This window comes from Pongo abelii, chromosome 1 (genome assembly GCF_028885655.2).
Source record: "Pongo abelii isolate AG06213 chromosome 1, NHGRI_mPonAbe1-v2.0_pri, whole genome shotgun sequence".
In the NCBI taxonomy this organism is placed as follows: domain Eukaryota; kingdom Metazoa; phylum Chordata; class Mammalia; order Primates; family Hominidae; genus Pongo; species Pongo abelii.
Window position 1 is genome coordinate 181563587 of NC_071985.2, and position 25826 is coordinate 181589412.

The 25826-nt window shown below is 38.9% G+C and overlaps 1 protein-coding gene across 9 annotated transcripts in view; it reads right to left on the reverse strand.

Annotated features, from left to right (window-relative positions):
• OSBPL9 (oxysterol binding protein like 9) overlaps nt 1-25826 on the reverse strand; it is a 172315-nt gene that overhangs the window by 92240 nt on the left and 54249 nt on the right.

A 25826-nucleotide genomic window follows, 5' to 3' on the forward strand; every position in this document is an offset into this window, starting at 1 on the left:
GGAGGCAAAGGCAGGAGGTTGAGCTCAGAAGTTCAAGACCAGCCTGGGGAACGTAGGGAGACCTCGTCTCTACAAAAATTTAAAAATTAGCCAAGCGTGGTGGTGCATGCCTGTAGTCCCACCTTCCTGGTTTGACTTCCCCACATACTCTTCCATGAAGCACTACATTTCTGTTAGATTGTATTTACTGTTCACATGACACGATTCTCTGCTTTAGCTCAAGTTGTTCTCTCAGCTGGAATGCCTGAGCCCCATCTCTAACTGTAAATAATAAAAGCCAAACCTATTGAGCATTTAATTTGTGTCAGCACGGTTCTAAGCATATAACATGTATTAACTAAATTTTCACAACAACTACATGAGATAGGTATTATTATTATCCTTATTTTCTAGAATAAGGAAACAGAAAAGTTTAGTATTTCACAACGACATAGCACCTAAAAAGCAGCAATGAGAATGGAACCTCTAGGCTTCAGACACCCCTAGTTCTGTTAAATAAACTCACCCCATCCCATTCTGTTTTTGCTGGACAAAGTCCTTCTTAAGGAATAACAATATAAACTTTTCCACAGTTTGGAGATATTGTAGCAAACAGAAAGAATGAATGACAGGAACTCTGGTCAGGAAACTTGGGTTCAAAAGGGGTTAATATCACCAACTACCTCATGGTTCCACTGTGAAAATCAGGGGAAGTAAGGTACGTAATAACGCTGGGAATCCAATGAGATTGGGGTCCTCAGTGCAAAACTATTTTCGTACTAATACTGAAACATAATCTGCGTTTGTCATGTTTGCAATGATGCTGTAAGAACAATGGTGGTAAAACTGCTGGCACACGAGCACAAATCAAGGCAACGGCACCAAACAGAACTGGTAGTCACTAAATTCTTTACCACTACATGCTTGCAGGGAAAAATAAAACATTACTATTTCTTTTAAGAATGCCCTTGAAGAAAAGCAGTAAACATCATCAAATTTTGACCCTAGAGTAAATATTTAATACATAGTCTCTGTGACAAATGGGAAGCACACATAAAGTACTTCTGCTACATACTAAAGTATGATGGTTATCTCAAGGAAAAGCATTTGTGCAAATGTCTGAGTTGGGAACTAATGGGCACTTTGTTAACAGAATATCACTTTTACTACAAAGAACAAATGACAAACTAAATTATTCACTCTCGGGTGTTTGGCAAACATTTCCCTGAAAATGAATGAAGTGAGTTTGTCATTTCAGGAAAAATTGACAGCATTTATTGCCAATTATAAAATTCAAGCTTGTAGGCAAACATTAGAATTTTGGAAAACATGTATTCACCAGCCACCGCGACCTTGACAGATTCTGAAAACTTAAAGCCTTTTCTGATTAGTTTGGAGCAATACCAACAAATGTAATTTTTTTATGTCATAAAATGAAATGTGTCAATATTTGGAAGATCCATATGATTCAGTAAACCAATTTGATTTTCAAATAACCAACACATGATGTTACAAAATCATACAAAGCATAAAAGATCTATTCAAAGTGCCACACAAACCGATGGATTTTAATGTAATAAGAATATTTTCATATATCAATGTCATTAATACAATTTCAGATTTCACACTGCAACCAAACTTTAAGTAACTATCACTTAAATTTTGGTGAAGTATCAAAGAATATTCACAGTTATCTAAAAAGGCTATTAAAATACTCCTCCCTTTTCTAACCATGTATCTGTTGAGGCTACATTTTCATATACTTCAATCCGAACAACTCATCATAATAGACTGAATGCATAAGCAGATATGAGAATCCAGCTGTCTTCTATTAAGTCAGATGTTAAAGAGAATTGCAAAAATCTAACATGATGTCACTCTTCTCACTATTTGTTTGGGAAAATTATTATTTTCTCATTAATGTTAGTATAATGGGTTTCTTGTGGCTATTTTTAAATAAATAAGTACATGTTTTCAAAATCCCTCAGTTTTAATTTCTAAACTGGCAAATTAATAAATATAACCCACATGAAGAAAAGCTGTTTAAAGTCCTTAAATAACGTTAAAAAGTGTACAAGGATCCTCAGACCAAAAAGTCTAGGAACTGCTGGTATATAATACATGTGATATCTTACTTGATTGTTTCCTCCAATAGAATGTAAGCTCCTAGAAAGCAGAAGCTTGTCAGCCTTATTCATGGCTGTATCTCTGGCATTTTGCAAAATGCCTTGCACATTTTAGTGTCTTGCTCATCATGTATCTGTGGGTAGTTACACTACGAATAGCAGCATGGATGCTGAATACAAATATTCCACTTAGATAATTAGATGGTTCAAAATGCAACTGACTATAGTTTGGAACAAGTTGGGATATGCTGAGCAGTCAGATGGTATACATATATTTTTTTAGAATTAAAATCAGCTCACATGAATTCAACCTAAGATGGTATTTTTTAAAAAGGTAAAAAGAGGTGAGGAGAGAGAATGACCAATTCACATGACTAAGACTAAAGTAATCTAAGCCCATGCTTTGATATCCAGGAAGTCTGAGTCATTATTTAAATAAACTGCTATCATATTAAGAACAGAGGTGAGATCATATTAGAAAGATCTGTGTGCCTTACTACACCTCGTATATGCTTCTGTCAAAGCATCTACAACACTATAATGCTCTAATTTGTTTACATTTTTTTCCCTTCCCTCGCTCAGCTATCCCTGAGGTTTGGGATAAAATCTGATCTATATTTTCTTCTTTTCTCTTCTCTCTCTCTCTCTTTTTTTTTTTTTTAAAGACAGAGTCTTAAAAAAGATTCTGTTGCCCAAGCTGGAATGCAGTGATACTAACATGGCTCGCAGCAGCCTCGACCTCCTGGGCTCAAGCGACCCTCCTGCTTCAGCCTCCTAAATGGCTGAGACCACAGCTAAGTGCCACGCCAGGATAATTTTTTTTTATTTTTTATAGAAACAGGGTCTCGGTATGTTGCCCAGGCTGGTCTTGAACTCCTGGGCTCAACCTATCCTCCTACCTCCCAAAGTGTTGGAATTACAGGGGTGAGCCATCACACTCAGGCTGATCCATATTTTCTTAATTTTCAGAGCCTGACATTTTCTTAGCAACTACTTGGTAGTCATAATTATAGGACAAGTGATAATTTGTCACCTTTTCAGATGCTATCTTCTCAATGAACTCTTCTAAACATCATAGACTAAAACCTGGCCCCCTAACACAGCATTCCCAATTCCCATTATCCTGCACTACCTTTTTCTTTTCTCTATTGTACTTATCCCTTCTAACATATACAGTCATGGACTGCAATAATGACATTTGGTCAAAGACAGACTGCAGGCGGGGTGCACTGGCTCACTCCTGTAATCCCATCACTTTGGGAGGGCAAGGTAGGAGGATTGCTTAAGCCCAGGAGATCAAGGCTGCAGTGAGCCATGATCACGCCACTGTACTCCAGCCTGAATGACATAGCAAGACCCTGGAAAAAAAAAAAAAGAAGAAGAAGAAAGAAAGGAAGAAAGGAAGGAAGGGAGGGAGGGAGGGCAAGAAAGGAACGAAGGAAGGAAGGAACAAAGGAAGGAAGGAAGGAGAAAGAGAAAGGAAAAGGAAGGAAGAAAAGGAGGGAGGGAGGGATTGCATACATGACAGTGGTCCTGTAAGATTGTAATTCGTATCACCTAGTGACATAGCCACCCTGATGCTGTCCTAACTTTGTAGGGCAATGCACTATGTGTTTGTGGCGATGCTGGTGTAAACAAATCTACTGCTCTGCCAGTCATATAAAAGTATAGCATGTACAATCATGTATGGTTATAATGCTCGATAATGACAATAAATGACAATGTGACTGGTTTATGTATTTATTATACTATACTTTTTAACATTATTTTACTTTATACTTATTTATTTTAGACGAGGTCTTACTCTGTTGCCCAGGTTAGAGTGCGGTGGCACAATCAGAGCTCACTGCAGCAGCCCTGACCTCCCAGGCTCAAGCGATCCTCTCACCTCAGCTTTCTTAGTAGCTGAGAATACAAGGTGCATGCTACCACGCCTGGCTAATTTTTAAAAATTATTTGTAGACACAGGGTCTTGCTATGTTGCCCAGCCTGGTCTCAAACTCGTGGACTCAAGCAATCCTCCTGCCTGGCCTCCCAAAGTGCTGGGATTATAAGTGTGAGCCACTGCCCTCAGCCTTTTTATCTTTATTTTAGAGTGTATGCCTTCTATTTATTTATTTTTTAAAGCTGTAAAACAGCCTCAGGCAGGTCCTTCAGGAGGTATTCCAGAAGAAGGTATTGTTACCATACGAGATGATAGCTCCATGCCTGTTATTGCCCCTGAAGACCTTCCAGCGGGACAAGATGTGGAGGCAGAAGACAGTGATATTAAAGTTCCTGACCCTGTGTAGGCCTAGGATCATGTGTGGGTTTGTATCTTCATTAAAAAAAAAAACAACTTTAAAACATAAAAAAAAAAATCTTAAATAGAAAAAAGCTTAGAGAATAAGGATATAAAGAAAATATTTTTATAACTATACAATATGTTTGTGTTTTAAGCTAAGTATTATTACAAAAGAGACATGAAGTTAAAAAAATTAAAAAGCTTATCCAGTAAAAAAAGTTACAGCAAGCTAATGGCTGGGTGCGGTGGCTCAAGCCTGTAATCCCAGCACTTTGGGAGGCCGAGGCAGGTGGATCACAAGGTCAGGCGTTCAAGACCAGCCTTAGGTGTACATTAGGCTGGTGAAACCCCGTCTCTACTAAAAATACAAAAATTAGCCAGGCATGGTGGTGCTCGCCTGTAATCCCAGTTACTCAAGAGGCTGAGGCAGGAGAATCGCTTGAACCCGGGAGTCAGAGGTTGCAGTGAGCTGAGATCACGCCACTGCACTCCAGCCTGGGCGACAGAGTGAGACTCTACCTCAAAAAAAAAAAAAAAAAAAAAAAAAGTTACAGCAAGCTAAGGTTAGTTTATTATTGAAGAAAGAAAAAAATTTTAAATAAATCTAGTGTAACCTAAGTGTACAGTGTTTATAAAATCTACAGTGGTACACAGTAATGTCCAAGGCCTTCACATTCACTCACCACTCACTTACTGACTCACCCAGAGCAACTTCCAATCCTGCAAGCTCCGTTCATGGTAAGTGCCCTACACAGGCATACCATTTTTTATCTTTTATGCTATATTTTTACTGAATCTTTTCTATGTTTAAATACACAGATACTTCTCATTGTGTTACAACTATCTACAGTATTTACTTCAGTAATACTCTATAGGCTTGTAGCCTAGGAACAGCAGGCTATCTCATGTAGCTTAGGTGTACATTAGGGTATCCTATCTAGGTTTGTGTAAGCACACACTGTGATGTTGGCACAATGATGAAACTGTCTAATGACACATTTCCCAGAACCGATCACCATCATTAAGCAACACATGATTGTATACTTATTCATGTTTATTTCTCCCTCCTGCTTCTGAAATATAAGCTCTACAAAGGCAGGGATCTTTATCTGTTTTATATATTGATGTATCCCAAGCCCCTAGAATAATGCCACGCATATAGGTGCTCAATAAATATTTGTTGAATGAGGAATGATGATCCACTAATTTATTACGCAGTGCAGGGTTCCATTATTATATTTAGAGACTAAAATTAGATTTCCTAAGAAATCTTTATTTTTGCTTAATGATCCTTTTAAAGCTGCCACAATTGGATCTTTCAACAATTTATGAATAGTTTTAGCTGAAGACTCCAAAACCGTCAGATAAAACGCAGGCAAATATTTACAAAAGTGTTTCTCCCCCACAACTTCCACTTCGATGATATGAGGCAATGCTGTGAGTCTCTGGAACAAAGTCAGCACTGTAGTGGGCAACTAGGTATCAGTGATTCACTCAAAGCAGACAATGAAAACCAAATGTAGATTAATGGGTTCTTTTCAGTTCATTCTAAAATTACATGCTTCTTAGTTAAATTATTCCTAGTCAATGGAAAGCCTCACCAAATTTATCTGTAAATATATCCTAAAAAATGTAGCTCCTACAGTAAATATTTCCTATTTTAACTCTAGGCTTCAGAAAAGACCTAATCTTAGGTCATTATTTCTTAATTTTGAAATCTAGAAAAATCAGGATTTGAGTTTTTAATCTTTAAGATACATTAATATAATACTGAAAGGACTAGAAAAAAATGTTAGAAATAGGATGGTTTTAGAGAATTCACTCAAATGTCAATAATGAGGTTGCTTTGGCAGAAAATAATCCAGAAAAAGGGAGAACAGGAAGCTTAAAAAGCTATAGAAAGAATGAACCTGGGTCATCTCACTGACAGGAGATAAAGAAAAGATGGAATCCAATGGACATGGTAACTCATCAGATATAGAGAGAATGCAGGGAATGCAGACATAGGGAAACAGAAGGCTTCAAATTTGGCTAATTGGGTAAATGAAGTGCTGTTCTATAACATAGAGAAGACAGGAAGAAAATCAGATTAGGAGGTGGTAGGTTACCAAAATTTTATTTGGGGCTGGAAGAGTCTCAGACTCAATTAATCCTGAAATTTGGTAAACTTGACCTCTGCAAGAATCTTATTAAAACAGGTTTTATTGAATATTAACCTTCCTTCTCCAGGGAAAGCCAAAATGTAAAATATATCTTTAACATATTCTGGGGAAGAAAAGAGAAAGAAGGATGACAGGAGGTAATTAGAAGAAGCTAAAGCTAAATCTCAATTCATGAGGAAAAATATAGAACTTCAAAAATACCTGCCCATTGATTACCAAGGCTAAGAGTTTCAGAAAGGAAGAATATTACACATCATTCAACTTGAGAGTAAGTCAATGAAAGGAAAGAAAGAGAAAAAAAAAATGCCTGTTAGAAAATTCAGGAAAGAAACTAGAGCAAGGCCAAAAATATAAATCTATAGGAAAAAAGAATTTGCTACTTAATTCTTTTGTTGGCTCCCAAGGCAAGCAAAGCCAAAACAGATGTGGCCTAACAGAGTAACAGAACCACATTATAAGAAATTACCATGATTGATTTATGTTACTATAAATAAAATGTTTAGAGAATTTTCTGAAAACAGATGTTATTCCTTACACATTGCAGGTAAGGAAGCCCTTTAGACTTAAAAAGAATATGCAAATATTTCTTCAGGGTATAAGGTAGAGTGAAGGTATTTCTGCATTATAATCTTATAATATTCCTGGTAAACAACCTTTCTGAAGGCTTCACTCTTTGCCCTCAGCAGCTTTCCAAGGACGTCTGCTCAGGGCAAAGAACTAGCAGTAAGCTACTTCCTCCCTTCTCTATATTTAGCATAAGCTGTTAATATAATATCTTTACCTTTCTTTCAGAGAGCATATAGTTCTAGACCAAGGCTGCAATATAAACTCAGACATAATCCAAGTACATTCCACAAGCTTTAACTCCATCTCATAAAACACAATCTATATATAGTAAAATGTCACTGATTCAGCCCTCCCTACATTAGGACTTATAATGATTTATACCAAATCACTATGCTTAAATCAAATTCATTAAGTACAAAGTGTAAAAACATTTTTTTAAATTCTATAAAAAATTTTTTTTTAGTTTCTTTTTATTTTTTAGAGATAGGATCTTGCTCTGTTGCCCAGGCTGGTGTGCACTGACACAATCATAGCTCACAGCAGCCTCGAATTCCTAGATTCAAGTGATCCTCCCACCTCAGCCTCCCAAGTAGCTAGGATTATAGACGCATACCACCATGCCCTGGTAATTTCAAAAAGGATCTCGCTTCTTTGCTCAGGCTGGTCTTGAACTCCTGGGCTTGAACAATCCTCCTGCCTCAAACTCCCGTAGTGTTGAGATTACAGGCATAAGCTACCATGCCTGGCCCAAGAAATTCTTAATGATGACATGACAAAAAAATACATATTAGACAACAATGTTAAACTTAGTTCTAGTTTCTATATATAAAGCTAGGAAAGGTATTTTTTTTCAGATAGGCTATGGCTCAGATTCACTTCTCTCTACCATGAACCAACCTGTCCACACTGCTAAAATTCAACTGCACATTGCATTTATGGCATTACCCTGATTTATCTCATTAGTTGAAAATGTAAATTCCTCAAAAGTTTTGTAAGCTACCTAAAAACTCCCACAGAGAGAACATGGTCAAGCATCAATTTTTATCCTTCAAATAGTCATATTCCATTCATAGTCTATCCATTGACAATCAGGATGTACCCTGTGTAAGTAAAAGCAACCACCGTTACTGCCTTGGTTCAAACCTTCACCATCTCTCACCAGATCCTCTGCAGTAAGCTCCACACTAGGCTCCTTGTCTGCAATCTCACTTCTCTTCACTCCGGTTCCTAGTGTTCCCTCTGAGCCACAAATGTGATAAGGAGACTTCCCTGACTAAAATTGCCTTTTCCTAATTTACAGAAAAGGTATTTTAATCTATCATTCTGGTGTATGAGATCTTTGATGATCTATCTAGTTCCAGCTCACCTCAAGCCCCCTTCTCCTCACCTCCCGTGTATTCTAAAATATAGGACACTTCTTACATTTCTCAAACAGGTCATCCTTTTCCACACTTCCAAGCTTGTGCACACACAGTTCCCTTTACTTAGAATGTGCTGCCCCTTTCTCTGCAGGTTGCTAAGTGATCCTTCTTTCCACTTCCAGCCTTGCCAATCTCCACCTCTATTTCATCCTTCAAAACCCACATCAAACATTATCTCTTCTGTGAAGCTTTTCCTTGCCTCTACTAGTTTTCTCTTCAACATTTCCATAGGTCTCTATAGCACTTATGTTGTACTGTAATTATTTGTTCCAAATTACATACTATGCATAAGTTATTTGGCATCCTCTGCTAAAGTTTCCTCATAGTTATCTTTTGGGTTGTTAAAAGAATTAAATGAGAAAATGTACTTAAGCCTTTGGTACAGTTCCTGCTGTACCAACTCTATGCTCATCAGTCATTCCTCCTATCAAACTGAGACCCCCTGAATAGCACTCCATCAGTTCTGTATCCCTTGTGTGTGTGTGTGGGATTTTCAAGAACCTATTTTGGGTTATCACCAAGCCAAACCCTAGACTAGAAAAAGGAGAAATGGGGAATCCCAGAAACAGCAGCAGCATTATCACAAGTAAATTCATACAGAGTAACAGCAGCAGCTAAAGTGTTTCGAGCCCTGCTATTTGCCAGGCACCATGTTGAGTATTTATATGCATTTCTCTAATCTCACAACACTTCTAGAGTCAGCATTGGCATCCTTATTTTACTGGTAACCTCATGCTCTACATTCAGTCGTCTTTGGAAAGCAGGACTTCTGCAAAGAAGGAGTAAATATGAGAAAACATATTGGTTTGTTTCCTTCAACAATCTAGGAATACTCCCTCAGTTGACATAGTAAGAGAACTGTGCATTAGAACAGGATTAAATTGGGTACAGGTTAATGTTTGACTCCCTGACCCTTAAATCCATACGGGGAGCATCCCTAGGCCTTTCTCTGGCCAGGTTTCCAAACCTCCCACACACCTGGTGACAGACTTGCTCATCTTATGCCTCATGCCATGACTCAAGCCCATCTTTTCCAACCAATGCCCCAGTTCCTTTGCCACAGCTGGGTCCCTGCCCAGTGACAAGCATCAACATGGATATACACTAAGCACAGGAGAAACGTGACAACCAAAACCACCTGACAGCATGAAAACATTGCTAATACAGTCAGTGTAGGAAGGATGCTATGCTGTTTAGGAGAGAGAACAGCAGTGAAGCTAGAGCTGCAAAGAGGTTAAGGCATGGTAAAGGAGACAGACATGAGTATAGCCAAGAGTAACAAGGAAGGAAAGGCATTAACAAGCAGCACCATGTGATGAAAACAGCATGGGTTTGAATCCGGGCTCTGCCACTTCCTACATGTGTGACATGGAATAAAAACTTACATAAGCCTCAGTTTCCTTATCTATAAAATGGGAATAAAAATACCTACTTTTTAAGTATGTGTGAGGTACCTAGGAGAATTATACTCCCCAGCACGTTAACTGAACCCAAAGTAAGCATTTGTATCCTCTGCACCCCATTTTTATGCACCAGAGGCTCACTTCTATATCATAATAATCTCCAGAAAAAATTTACAATCATCCCCTCCAAGAAAAATTCCCACTGACACCCATCTCCACTTGATTTAAATCATCCATATTCAAGGACCAGTTCAATTTTCTTTTATTTGATCCCCTGATTCCTCCCACTAGGCAGTTACCTAAAGCAGATGTCCCATGGCAAAGATAGAGACTTTCTTATATTTATTTGAACTCGATTTCTTTTTTCTTGGGTATTCAAACTGTCTTATGGTCCCAAATTTAATATTAACAAAATGTAATGATAAAACTTAACTTTAATCTATATGCTGTATCAGTGTTACATGTGGAATACATTAATGAAAGCACCATGATCATAAGAATGAATGCCTTGTAGAGGTCTTTTGTAAGAGGTTAATGTAGGAGGTTCAAAAGACAAAGATAATCATAGTAGGGGCCGGGTGCGGTGAATCACGCCTGTAATCCCAGCACTTTGGGAGGCCAAGGCAGGCAGATAACTTGAGGTCAGGAGTTCGAGACCAGCCTGGCCAACATGGTGAAACCCCATCTCTACAAAAAAATTAGACGGTGTGGTGGCGAGCCTATAATCCCAGCTACTTGGGAGGCTAAGGCAGGAGAATTGCTTGAACCCTGGAGGCGGAGGTTGCAGTGAGCCAAGATCATGCCACTATACTCCAGCCTGAGTGACAGAGTGAGATGCCATCTCAAAAAAAAAGATTATCATGGTAGAAGTAAGCATTTTCTTGTAGAATTTACCAGTTGGCAGTCTAAAAGTAAAAACAAGGGTGAGTGAGTGCAGTCTATGCATTACCAGAATTACTAGAGCTTTAACTTAGAGATATTTAACCTGGGTCTGCGAACTGCCTGAAATTGTGTGCAACCAGGAAGCCTCTTCTAGGATGGTTTTCAAAATGCAAAAACCTTGGTATTAGGCATGTTGCTTTGCTCACCCTTTATACTCAGAAATTAACTTAGTGCCTGGGATACATAAACACTCAAATATTTGTTTAGAATAAAAATGAATGTATGAAAAGAAGGGAATAAATTGAGTACTGGTATTTTCTAGAAGTGAACGACTGCCTAGGGAAGGGCTGTAGGGCTAAAGTAGGAGGACCACTTGAGCCAGGAGTTCAAGGCCACAGTGAGCTATGATCGTGCCACTGCATTCCAGCCTGGGTGACAGAGCTACATTCTGTTGCAAAAAAAAAAAGAAGAAGAAGAGCAGTGTTCAGGCAACTATTTGAATATATTTTGCATCCTATTCTAACATTCTTTTTAAAAACTGTTTTCTTGGCCAGGTGCGGTGGCTCATGCCTATAATCCCAACACTTTGGGAGGCCGAAGTGGGCAGATCATTTGAGGTCAGGAGTTCGAGACCAGCCTGGTCAACATGGTAAAATCCCGTCTCTACTAAAAATTAAAGAAAAATTAGCTGAGTGTGCTGGTGAGCACCTGTAATCCCAGCTACTGGGGAGGCTAAGGCAGGAGAATCACTTGAACCCGGAAGGCAGAGGTTGCAGTGAGCCAAGATCATGCCACTGCACTCCAGCCTGGGCGACACAGCAAGACTCCACCTCAAAAACAAATAAATATATAAACTTTTTTTCTTAATTGACAAATACAAATTTTATATATTTATCATGTATAACATGTTATCTTGAAATGTGTACATTGTGAAATATGTACATTGTGGCTCCATAAAGCCAGTTAACACAAATATTACCTCACCTTAAAATCTACTTTCTTAGCAATTTGCAAGAATATAGTACATTGTTATTAATTATTGTCACCATGTGGTATAATAGATCTCTTCATGGCTCAGACCTGTATTCTCAGCACTTTGGGAGGCCAAAGTAGGAGAATCACTTGAGGCCAGGAGTTCAAGACCGGCCTAGGCAACATAGTGAGACCCTGTCTCTACCAAATAAAAAATAAAAAAATTAGTTGGGCATGGGAGTGAGTGCCTGCAGTCCTAGCTACTCAGGACTCTGAAGTGGAAGGATCACTTGAGGCCAGGTGTTCGGGGTTACAGTGAGGTATGATTGTGCCATTGCACTCTAGCCTCGTTGACACAGCAAGACCCTGTCTCAAAAAATAAATAAATAAATAAGACTTCTTGAACTGATTCCTCCTGTCTAACTGAAACTTTGTACCCTTGTACCCTTTGACCAACATCTCCCCAACATTCACTGCCTCCAGCCCTTGGTAACCACGATTCTACTCTCTGCTACTATAAGTTCAATTTTTAAAGTTTATACATTTAAATGAATAATGTCCTTCAGGTTCATCCATTTTATCACAAATAACAAGATTTCCTTTTTTTTTTGAGACAGTCTTGCTCTGTCACCCAGGTTGGAGAGCAGGGGCACGATCTTGGCTCACTGCAACCTCTGCCTCCCAGGTTCAAGGGATTCTCCTGCCTCAGCCTCCTGAGTAGCTGCGATTACAGGCATGTGTCACAATGCCTGGCTAAGTTTTGTATTTTTGCTAGAGACAGGGTTTTGCCATATTGGCCAGGCTGGTCTCGAACTGCTGGCTTCAGGTGATCTGCCCACCTCGGCTTCCCAAGGTACTGGAATTACAGGCATGAGCCACCAAGCCCAGCGAAGATTTCCTTCTTTTTGAAAACTTGGTCTCGGTTGGGCACGGTAGCTCACGCTTGTAAAGCCAGCACTTTGGGAGGCTGAGGTGGGTGGATCACCTAAGGTCAGCAGTTCAAGACCAGCCTGACCAACAAGGAGAAACCTTGTCTCTACTAAAAATACAAAGTTAGCTGGGCATAGTGGCGCATGCCTGTAATCTCAGCTACTCTGGAGGCTGAGGCAGGAGAATCACTTGAACTCGGGAGGTGGAGGTTGCGGTGAGCCGAGATTGCGCCATTGCACTCCAGCCTGGGCAACAAGAGCGAAACTCCATTTCAAAAAAACGAAAAACCTGGTCTCAACTGGGCATGGTGGTTTACACCTGTAGTCCCAGCACTTTGTGAGGCAGAGGCAGGCGGATCATGAAGTCAGGAGTTCAAGACCAGCCTGGCCAACGTGGCAAAACCCCATCTCTACTAAAAATATAAAAATTAGCCAGGCATGGTGGCAGACATCTGTAATCCTAGCTACTCGGGAGGCTAAGGCAGGAGAATTGCTTGAACCTGGGAGGCGGAGGTTGCAGTGAACCAAGATCACGCCATTGCACTCTAGCCTGGGCAACAGGAGCAAGACTCTGTCTCAAAAAAACAAAAAACAAACAAAAAACTGGTCTCAACACACTGCTCCTAACCAAAAAAAAAAAAAAAAAAAAAAAATTAGAAAGGAAAATAAAGTTGAAGAGTATTCCATTGTGTACATATACACATTTTCTTTTCTTTTCTTTTTCTTTTTTTGAGATGGAGTCACGCTCTGTCGCCCAGGCTGGAGTGCAATGGTGTGATCTCGGCTCACTACAACTTCCACCTCCTGGGTTCGAGCGATCTCCTGCCTCAGCCTCCTGAGTAGCTGGGATTATAGGCGTGTGCCACCAGGCCCAGCTAATTTTTGTATTTTTAGTAGAGATGGGGTTTCACCATGTTGGTCTGGCTGGTCTCGAACTCCTGACCTCGTGATCTGCCCGCCTCAGCCTCCCAAAGTGCTGGGATTACAGGTGTGAGACACCGCACCCGGCCACACATTTTCTTTATCTGTTCATCTATTGATGGACAATTAGGGTGACTCCATATCTTGGCAACTGTGAATAATGCTACAGTGAATGAGTGAATGTGGGGAGTGCATTACATATCTCCTCAACATACTGATTTCATTTCCTTCGGATGTATGTTGGCCCTCTGTATCTGCAGGTTCTGCATCCGTGGATTCAACCAATTAAAGATTAAAAATATTTTTTAAACGAAACAATTAAAAATAATAATACAACAGTAAAAATAATTTTTTTTTTTTTTTTTTTGAGATGGAGTCGCTCTGTCGCCCAGGCTTGAATGCAGTGGCGTGATCTTGACTCACTGCAACCTCTGCTTCCCGGGTTCAAGCAATTCTCTTGCTTCAGCCTCCCGAGTAGCTGGAATTACAGATGCCCACCACCATGCCTGGCTAATTTTTGTATTTTTGGTAGAGACAGGGTTTTGCCATGTTGGCCAGGCTGGTTTCGAACTCCTGACCTCAGGTGATCTGCCCACCTCAGCCTCCCAAAGTGCTGGGATTACAGGCGTGAGTCACTATGTCCAGCCAAAATAATACAAATTTTAAAAGTATAGTATGATAACTATTTACATAGCATTTGCGCTCTATTAAGTACTGTAAGTAATCTAGAAATCTATTGATGGTTTAAAGTATATAGGAGAATAGGCACAGGTTTATGCAAATACTGTGCCATTTTATATAAGGGGTGTGGGCATCTGCCATTTTGGTACTGGGGGTGGGGAGTAGGGGTCCTGGAACCAATTCCCCACAGATACTGAGGGGCAACCTTATACTCAAGTAGTGGAATTGCTGGATCATATGGCAGTTCAATTTTTAGTTTTTTGAGAAACCTGCATCCTGTTTTCCATAAATGGCTGTACTATCATTATTTTAATTAGTAGAAAAACAGAAAAATTAAAATGGCAATGGAAAAAATAATAAACATAAGTTTAATAAATATAATACAACCGGAAAATCATTAAGAATGCTGAAAACAGTAAATCTTTATCAATAGGACAATCCATAGAATTTGGCCCATCAGACTCTGGTCCGTTGCCTGTATGTTCATTTTTGAAGGAAAGGAATAAAATGTGTAAATAAATCTTATGAATAAATATTTTCTCTAAAAGGTAAAATGTCATTAAGGACTTTATAGTACGTGGTAAGAATATACCCTCCTATACCATGCAAGTCTTTGTTCATCTCACACAGTCCACTTCCATGCATTTTTTTCAGGTACATTATATACAAAGGTAGGGAAATGCTTTTGTCTATATATCTTAATCTACTCCTCACACTAATACCTACCAAGCAATGTGTTCCAAACTGAAAAAAAATTACTTAATATATATCACCAATTTCTGAAATAATAGCATTAATGAATAAGTCTGTTTCCTTTTACTTTCAAAAAAGGAGGATATAAAAAAAGATGAACAACAACAAAAAAAATGGTCAAAGGAGTAAACAAGTCACCCAACAAGAAATAAACAAACACATCAAAATATATTTTTGCAGTGACATTGAGTTGGCATGCCTTTAAAATTATCATACTAAGTGCTGATGAGGCGTGTGATGAAAACAGAGAAGAGTAAACGCAATTGGGCAAGGCTGTTTCAGAAATATTAAAAATATTTATGCTTTTAGTTCTGACAAATTCTTTTATGAATCTAAGTATCCTTAGTTAACCAGAGATTTGGTTAAAGATTAACCAAATGGAGAAAAATGTGTACAATACAGATGAGTGGCTAAATATATTATTTATAAAATGAAATATTATGCAACTTTTAAAAATCATGGGTTTTTTTTGTTTTTTTGAGACAGGGTCTCACTCTGTCACCCAGGCTGGAGTGCAGCAGTGCAATCTCAGCTCACTGCAACCTCCGCCCCCCGAGTTCAAGTGATTCTCCCACCTCAACCTCCCTAGTAGCTGGGACTACAGGCACGTACCACCACGCCAGCTAATTTTTTTTTTTTCTTTTTTTTACTAGAGACAGGGTTTCACCATGTTGGTTAGGCTGGTCTCGAACTCCTGGCATCAAGCGATCTACCCCACCTTGGCCTCCCAAAGTGCTGGGATTACAGGCGTGAGCTACCACGCCTAGCCAAAAATCATGTTTTCTTAGAACATTCAGTGTCATGGGGAAAGGATCATGACATAATACTTAGAACTGAAAATCTGGATAACCTATTTATACAGAATGACTCAATTTTTTTTTTTTTTAGATGGTCTCTCACTCTGTTGCCCAGGCTGGAGTGCAGTGACAAGATCTTGGCTCACTGCAACCTCTGCCTCCTGGGTTCCAGTGGTTCTACCAGCCTCAGCCTCCCGAGGAGGTGGTACTATAGGCGCAAGCCACATGGCTAATTTTTGTATTTTTAGTGGAGGGGGGTTTCGCCATGTTGGCCAGGCTGGCAGAATGACTCAATTTTATAACACGCGCACATTCATACACATACAGAATAGTCCCCCTTTATCATAGGAAGACCCCCAAGTGGATGCCTGAAACTGTGGATAGTATTGAACTCTATATATACTATATATTTTTTCCTATTACATACTTGCTTATAATAAAGTTTAACTTATAAATAAGGCACAGTAAGATTAACAACTAATAATAAAATAGGACAATTTTAACAATATGCCAGCATCACTACTCTAGAGCTCTGGCACCATTATTATATAAAATAAGCGCTACTTGAGCACAAACACTGCAGTACACTGCAACAGTAGATCTGATACCAAGAAGCCTACTTAGTAAGTGACTAATGGGCAGGTACCATCATCACCATAGATACATAGGACAAAAGGATGATTCACACCCAAGTGGGATGGAGCAGAACAGTGTGCAATTTAAAACTTATCAATCATTTATTTCTGGAGTTTTCTATTGAATATGTTCAGATCACAGCTGACCACAGGTAACTGAAACTGTGTAAAGTGAAACCTCAGATAAGAGGGGAATACTGTAAACAACTGAAGGATCAGAAGGAAATACACAAGCATGTTACTAACAATTATCTTCAAGTGGTAGGATTATAAATGATTATTAGTATCATCTTTATACTACTTTATACTTTTCCCAAATTTCTAAAGTGAGCAAGTATTAATTTTACTACTTAGAAATTATGGAAAACAGGAAGTTGGAATAAAATTCTTAACAAAAAATAAAACTATCCTCTCTAACCTTGCTAGCTATTAAGCCAAACAGTCCATAATTAGTTAAACCTGGAAAGATTGTAATTTCAAATATTTAGGGAGGATCTTGTACAGAAAGCAAATAAAGAAGAAGAAAAGTACGTCAGTGAAGTCCGACCCTCCTCAATAATACAACAAACTCCCAGTACATGAATTCAGTAGATTTCCCTACTAACACCTATTGAAATGATAAAATCTAATTAGAAAATTAGTTATAACTGATTTACTTCCCTTACATAAAGTGTGGAAATATTTTATTATTTGGTTTCATTTTGGAGAATAATTATCACAAGAAAATCAAAAATACAAAACAACAGAGGGAAATTTTTTAAAGTCAACAGTCCTACTGATAATGGCCTCTGTTTACTAGTGATAGTGTTGAGATAGCAGAAGACCTTTAAGCCTGCAACCATGGTTTAGTCTTATAATTTACTAAATGATTAATGATGCAGATATGCCTTGCTAAATTGATTGATGTTAACGCAGTAGCACTGATGTTGCCATAATATACTTGATCAATATAACTTCTCATAATTAAACACTTTCCTTCACCATAACATCAACAACTGGTTTATTTGTAGTAATTCTGCATTTATTTATTTATTTTTTTCTGGAGACAGAATCTTGCTCTGTCGCCCAGGCTGGAGTGCAGTGGCATGATCTCGGCTCACTGCAACCTCTGCCTCGCAGGTTCAAACGATTCCCCTGCCTCAGCCTACCGAGTAGCTGGGATTACAGGCATGCATCACCATGCCCGGACTATTTTTGTATTTTTAGTAGAGACGGGGTTTCCCCATGTTGGCCAGGCTGGTCTCAAACTCCTGACCTCAGATGATCCGCCTGCCTTGGCCTCCCAAAGTGCTGAAATTACAGGCATGAGCCACCGCACCCGGCCACTGCATTTTAATAAATAAGCAAGCTCTAATGGACTGAGGTGAAACCAACCATAGATAACTTCTACTAAGACTTATATTACATTTTTTAATGCTTAAAAATTATGTCTTTTATCTTAGGCAACTTGTATTGCTTTGAAAGTATATTCAAATAAATTTGTAAACCAATTTCATACTAAAAAGTATTTTTATTCTTTTGAGGCAGGGTCTCACTCTGTCACCCAGGCTGAAGTGCAGCGGTGTAATCCTAGCTCACTGCAGCCTTAAACTCCCAACTCACCTGCCTCAGCTTTCAGAGTAGCTGGGACTACAGGCACACACGCCACCATGCTCAGGGGAGTTTTTTCATTTTTTTTTTGTAGAGACAGGACCTCACTATATTGCCCAGGCTGGTCTCTAAGTCTTGGCCTCAAGCCATCCTCCCACCTCAGCCTCCCAAAGAGCTGGGATTACGGGTGTGAGCCGCTGTGCCCAGCTGAAATTATTTTTGAGAACACACTGCTTAAAAAATGTTCTCTGTGGCCAGGCACAGTGGCTGGCGTCTGTAATCCCAGCACTTTGGGAGGCCGAGGCGGGTGGATCACAAGGTTCAGAGTTCAAGACCAGCCTGGACAATATGGTGAAACCCCGTCTCTACTAAAAATACAAAAATTAGCCGAGAGTGGTGGTGGACGCCTGTAATCCCAGCTACTCGGGAGGCTGAGGCAGGGAACTGCTTGAACCCGGGAGGCAGAGGTTGCAGTGAGCTGTGATTGTGCCACTGCACTCCAGCCAGGGCGACAAGCCTGAGCGAGACTCCGTCTCAAAAAAAAAAAAAAAAAAAAAAGGTCTCCGTAAAGTCCCTTGAAAATGAAGGATTATTTTATGGAAAACTAATCACATACATATCCTTAATTTTTATCTTTAAAATTTTATTTGATTTTTCACACATCAGATTTGCTTAAGGCAAGACATGCCTAATATATAGGTTAGGACATACAGACAATCCAAAATCAAGGGCAAGTCACTTAACTCTGTGTCTCACTTCTCTTTATCTATAAATTGAGGACAATTCCTTCTTATGTGTAAGTGGTTGTTATGAGAGTAAACTGGAATAACATGTTAAACCATTGGATCCAGACCCGTGGTTCTCAAACTTAAGAGTGCATCAGAATCACTAGAGCAGGCCCATTCCCAAAGTTTCTGATTCAGCAAGTGAGGGGCAGAGCGCAAGAATCTGCATTTCTAACAAGTTCCCAGGTGATACTGATCCTCTGGTCGGGAACCACACTTTGAGAATCCCTGATGTAGACCAACATGTGCACGAATCTTGGCTCTGCCACTTAGCTTCTCTGAAACTCAGTTACTCTAACTCTAAAACTATAAAGCTATCTCACAGGCTGTGGAATTTAGGAATTATGTAAGTAATGTACAGTGCCTGTTATACAGTGCCTGGTTCATAACAGATATTTAGTAGTAGTAATAGTAGTTGTTACCATTACCACCAACACCAACACCGCCACTAATATTTCTACGAAGTAATGGAACATGTAGAACATTAACAATGCCAAATTGGGTTTTTTTGTCATTTTTTAAAATTGTATTTATCATGTATAACATATTTTGAAGTATATATACATTGTGGAATGGTTTGAACTAGCCAATTAACAAATGTGTCACTTTACATAATTATTTTTGCGGTCATTGTCAATTTTTTTTTTTTTAGATGGAGTCTTGCTCTGTCGGCCAGGCTGGACTGCAGTGGCACAATCTCGGCTCACTGAAATCTTTGCCTCCTGAGTTCAAGTCATCCTTCCACCTCAGCCTCCCAAATAGCTGGGATTACAGGCACATCAACACCACTCCCGGCTAATTAGTGTCAAAATTTTTAATTGCATTAAACTGCATTGTAATTTAAAGTTCCTTATTTTATATTAATTCCTTTTTTTTTTTTTGAGAAGGCATCTCACTCTGTTGTCCAGGCGGGGATGCAATGGCGGGATCTCGGCTCACTACAACTTCCGACTTCCAAGTTCAAGCAACTCTCCAGCCTTAGCCTCCTGAGTAGCTGTGACTACAGCACGCACCACCATCCCCGGCTAATTTTTTGTATTTGTAGTAGAGATGGGGTTTCACCATGTTGGCCAGGCTGGTCTCAAACTCCTGGTCTCAAGTGATCCACCCACCACCTCAGTCTCCCAAAGTGCCCGGCCTCTTAATTCCTTTTCTGATAAATGTTAATTATAAAGTAGTTGACAAATCTCTACAATATATTTTACAACAATGAAGAGGAAAATGGCTCTAGGGTACAATTGTTTGTGTTCAAATTTCAGTTCTGTCTTATATTAGTTATGTGTCTGTGGCTCCCAGTTTTCTAATCAATAAAATAAAAACACTAATAGTATAACAGTACCTACTTCATAAGGTTGTGAAAACTGCATGAGTTAAAATGTTTATTGTATGGTAGGCACTATTCAGTTAAAACTCATAAAATAGACATTCAATAAATGTTAACCATTATTATTATTACCCCCAATATATTATCAGTAACATTATGAATGATATATATTAAATCATTAAACAGATACAATTTTATTTGAAGGTAAAATTCAAATAATTAGTTTTTTTCTAACTATTAGTATGAACTAGTCTTTTATTAGATTGAGCCATATGAACTGCTGATATGCAACTACTTTTCACCTATAAAAAACAGTAATTTCATGTGGTTGAAGCTAACAGCTTTCATCCTAACCTCTCTGATCATTCCTCTGAGCCTGTTAGCAGTTCCACCCTAGTATGATCCAAGGTTTAATCATCAGCTCTCTTCTCACTCTGATCTTCCAGAAGGATAACACTCAAGACTACCATGGCTTTAATCAAAGACTAAAAATCCAAAGGTTTTATCTAGCCCATAGATGCATTTTATTTGGTCTACATAAAAAATTGCTCCTAAAACTGGAGAGTTCACACACACACACTCAACCCCATTCACAAAAAAAAAAAAAAAAAAAAATTAAATTTCTGGCTTCTCTTGAAAAAAAAAAAAAGGATGATCTGACAACAATGGGCAAACATTCCAAGCCTACAACTGTCTGGAACTAAGTGGCAGCTATCCCTTTACACGGGGTGTGACCTCTCCAACTTGCTAGTCTTTACACAGCCATACTCTTCACTCATTTACAGTTATGCACTGCTTAATGACTGGAATCTGTTCTGAGAAATGTGTCCTGAGAAATGCATCATTAGGCAATTTCATCACTGTGCCAACATCAGTACATGAATCTAGATGGTAAAGCCTACTACACACCTAGGCTATAGGGTTTGGCTATGATTCCTAGGCTATAAACCTGCAAGCTTGTCCAATCTGCGGCCCACAGGCTGCATGAGGCACAGGATGGCTTTGAATGCAGCCCAATACAAATTCATAAACTTTCTTAAAACATTTTGAGGTTTTTTTGTAATTTTCTTTTTTAGCTCATCAGCTATCATTGGTGTATTTTATGTGTGACCCAAGACAATTCTTCTTCTGATGTGGCCCAGGGAAGGCAAAAGATTTGATGCCCTGCTATAGAGTATGTTACTGGACTCAATACTGAGGGCAACTACAACGCAATGGTAAGTATTTGTATATCTAAACATAGAAAAAGTACAGTAAAAATATGGTATTATAATCTTATAGAACCACCATCATATATGTGGTCCATTGTTGACCTAAATGTCCTTATGCAGCACTTGACTGTACTTATCTGCCTAGCCGTTAGGCATTCATATTTTCAACTTCCAGTTCTACCTACCAGCAGTATGCTGACGACCACAAATGTCCATTTCCAGCCCAGACTCAGATCCAATTACCATCATCTGTGTGTCCCACAGACACCTTAAACATAAGAGGTCCCTCACCACTACCTCTGCTCTCCTATATTCTCTATTTCAGATGCTGACAGTGAGGCACAATGGCTAACACCTGAAATCCCAGTACTTTGGGAGGCTAAGGCAGGAGCATCGCTTGGGCCCAGGAGTTCAAGACCAGCCCTGGCAACATAATGAGTTATACCTCAATAAAGTTGATTAAACATACATACATATAAATTTTAACTCAAAAAATAACTATTAAAATAAAAATTTTTTATTAAAAGAAATTAGTCGGCCATGGTGGTGCAGGCTAATTTTTTTTAGTAGTTCCAGCTACCTGGGAGGCTAAGGTGGGAGGATCACTTGAGCCCAGGAAGTCGAGGCTGCAGTGAGCCATGATCATGCCACTACACTCCAGCCTGGGTGACAGAGCAAGGCCCTGAAAAAAAAAAAAAAAGAAGAAAAGAAAGGAAAGAAAGAAAGAGAGAGGGAAAGGAAGGAAGGAAGGAAGGAAGTTGACAACATCCAACAGTAAGCCAAGCCAAGAGCATCACCCTTAGTACCCAAATTCTCTCACCTCCCATTTCTGAGCAATTACCAGTTCCTATAGATTTAAAAAAAAAAACTTTTTTAGAGACAGGGCATCACTATATTGCCCAGGCTGGAGTGCAGTGGCTATGCACAGGTGTGATCATAGAACACTACAGTCCTAAACTCCTGGGCTCAAGTGGTCCTCTGGCCTCAGCCTCCTGAATAGCTAGGACTACAGGTGCATACCACTGTGCCCCAGTTCCTATAGATTTTTTAAAATCTCAAATCTAGTCCATTTTCCTCCCTATTATCACTGCTTTAATCTATTTAAGGTCTCATCAACAACCACAGCTATGTTATAACACTATGGATAAACTGCCCATGCTCCAAGCCAAAGACACTGCTCCCACCTGTGTGTTAGATCCCATTCTCTCTGGCTTTTTCCAGGACATTGATCCAGCAACTCTCTCCTTTCAATTCTTCCCTCTTTACTGAATCACTGCCAACAACATAGAAATGCTATTATTTCTCTTATCCTACAAAAACAAAACAAGAGCTCCCTTGCTCCCATTTCCCCTTCCGGTTACTGCTAATATTTCTCATCTTCCTTTTACATCAAAACTTGAATGCACTGTCTCCACTCCTATCTTAAAATCACTCTTCTCAAGGTTACCAATAAACTTCTCATTATTAAATCCTGTAATCATTTCTCAATCCTCATCTTATTTGATCTGTCAGTAGCATTTGACATAGTTGCTGATCCTTCTCTCCTCCTAGAAACACCTTTTCTTGTGGCTTCCAGAGTACCACATTCATTTGGTTTTCCTCCTCCTTTTTGGTTGCTTCTTCTCAATCTCTTTTGCTGGTTTTACCTCATCTTGCGCCCTCTCAATAAATGTTTGAGTGCCCCAGGGCTCTGTAGTTGGACCTCTTTTCTCTCAACATTTATTCCCAAATTCTTGTGGCTTTCAATACCATCTATGTGCCAATGACTCCCAACTCTATTCCTGCAGCCCAAACTTCTCCACTGAACTCCAACTGCCTACTTGACATCTCCATTTGCCTATTTGGTGGACATTTAAAACTTGTTGAGTAAACATGTCCAAAGCTAAGCTCTGATGCCCACATCTCCCTCACCCTCCCAAAACTAACTCCTCCTGCGATCTTCCATTTCAGTTAATGGCAACTCCATTCTTGTTACTCGACCTAGACTTGTCTTTCTGTCATATGTTAGAGCTCAACCTTCAGAATAAATATACTATCATACAACGAAGTATTACTTAGCAATATAAAAGGAACTATTAATATATACAACAACATAGATGAATCTTAAAAACATTATGCTGAGCTAAAATAAAGCCAGAGAAGAGAGTACATACTGTATGATTCCATGTATGTGAAATTCTCCAAACAAAACATCTATTCTACAATGATAGAAAGCAGATAAGTAGTTGCCTGGGGCCAGGGGCTGGGGCTGGGGAATGACTGACAGGGGCATAAAGGAATCTTTTGGAGTGATGGAATCTGTATCTTGATTGTGGTGGTAGTCATGAGTAAATAAACTGATTAAAACGCATAACTGTAGATTTTGTACATTTTACTGTATGTTAATTACACCTCAATAAAGGTGATTAAACATACACACAATTCGACCACTTCTCACTATCTCCCCATCTCCACCGCTACCATGTGGGAGCCACTACCACCTCTCTTCTGGTTTACAACAGCCTCTTACTGCAGAAATAGTTTCCCTACTTCTGTCCTTGCCCCTCTGAATTTTACTCCCAACACAGTGGCCAGAGTCATCCTGTTAAAACATAAATCACACCATGTCACTCCTCTGCTCAAAACCTTCTAATGGCCTTTTATCTCAGTCAAATTCAATGCCCTTATAAAGGCCTCATATGGTTGGACTTCCTGTGTCCTCTCGGATTTCATTCCCTTTTACTTTGCCCCCGTGGTTATCTGCACTCCAACCAGAGCTGGCCTCTAGCTGTTCTTCAAATATGAGTATAAACTACAAAAAGAAAAACAAAACAAAGTATATGACTGTGTTGGGGAGGGAGGCAGGGTGGGTACGTCATTCCAGGCAGAGAAATGACGTATTCACCACACCTCCCCCACCAACATAGCCATATACTTTGTTCCCTGACTTTCTTCAGCTTTTCACTAAAAGACACCATCTCAGTGAGTCTTTCCCTAGCTACTCTATTTAAAATTTCAACACCTCCCCTCTCCCCGCAACCTCACCTCTATTTCATTTTCTTCTTTCCTATTTTATTTTTTTCTCCCCAGGACTTATCACTCTCATTTACTCATATTTTACTAACTTATCATGTTGATCATGTTGATTACCTTTCTCCTTTCCTGGAATGGATGACTCAAAGGTCAAGGAGTTTTATCTGTTTTGTATACCACTGTATCCCCAGAATAATGTCTAAAATAGATGTTGAATGAATAAATGAATGTATCTGAACAAACTCTAGCTTTCCCTTTAATAGTTGACAGTAGAATTTGTTTTACAATGCATCAACTGATATTTCATTTGCTTAAAAAAAACTGGTGTATTCCATAAAAACTTCAGCATATTTAAACATATGTTCACATATATAGCTAAAATTTGCTTTCAATTCTAATCAATTTAAGATCTCTCAGACATTGATAACTTTTTATCAAATTTGCAGGGATTTTATGATCAAGGACCTATAAATGTGAAATAGCTCTCATTATTAACAAAAAATATATATAGTCTTACCAAGTTCTTTGCAAAATCCAGATCTCATGCTAAAACTCCCATAACTACTACAATAGAAAATAATTATTCTGACAGTTTCAGAACTATGAATCCGTTTTTAAAATGTGCATAACTCTTATCATTTAAACCCTTCCTGAGGAAAATTTCTTGTTTTATAAGCCAAATAAGTATGAGAGTGCCAATGGGGACATAAATAATTTAAAAGTAAATCAGAAGGTAGAGGTACAGCTTCTGAGGGTCCAAAGGAGGTGTCTCCTTCTTAGTAACTGCAGAGAAGAGAATTCCATACTGCAGCCTTACCTGCACCCAGCAGCTCTTTCTTGAAATGCATTAAAATATTCAACTTCATTCAAGTAAAGAGTTCCAGAGTGTAGGAATTATCTGCTTTGATTTATAGGCAGCATTACATATTTAACCTAAAAATAAAAACTCTGGGCTTTCGTAATAGGATTTAAAATGTTTTATAAAGTTAAATATAGTAGAAAATTTCAGGAGAGCATCGTTATTAAAGCAGCTCTGAATAAATAATATCATCAAACACAGTAAATATTTTAAGGATATGTGGAAGAAAGTATTAGAGATATCACTATTGAGTACACTGGTTTATGTTTGTTGAATATAACCTGCATCTTTCATTACTATCTGTCAATTTCTGAAACAAGACAATGAAGAAAAATAACTGCAATTCATTATCCTAGCACAAAAAGACAACAGCTGCCTAAACACCTCATGTAACATATCTGGCCTCTGTTAGACTTCATAACCAAAACATTTTTAAGCAATAAATGTATTTAATATTTATTTATCTTGGCATACCTAGCATCTCTAACAGTGCACTGTTACTTGTAGTTGAGAGAAAGTGCTAACCTCTCCAA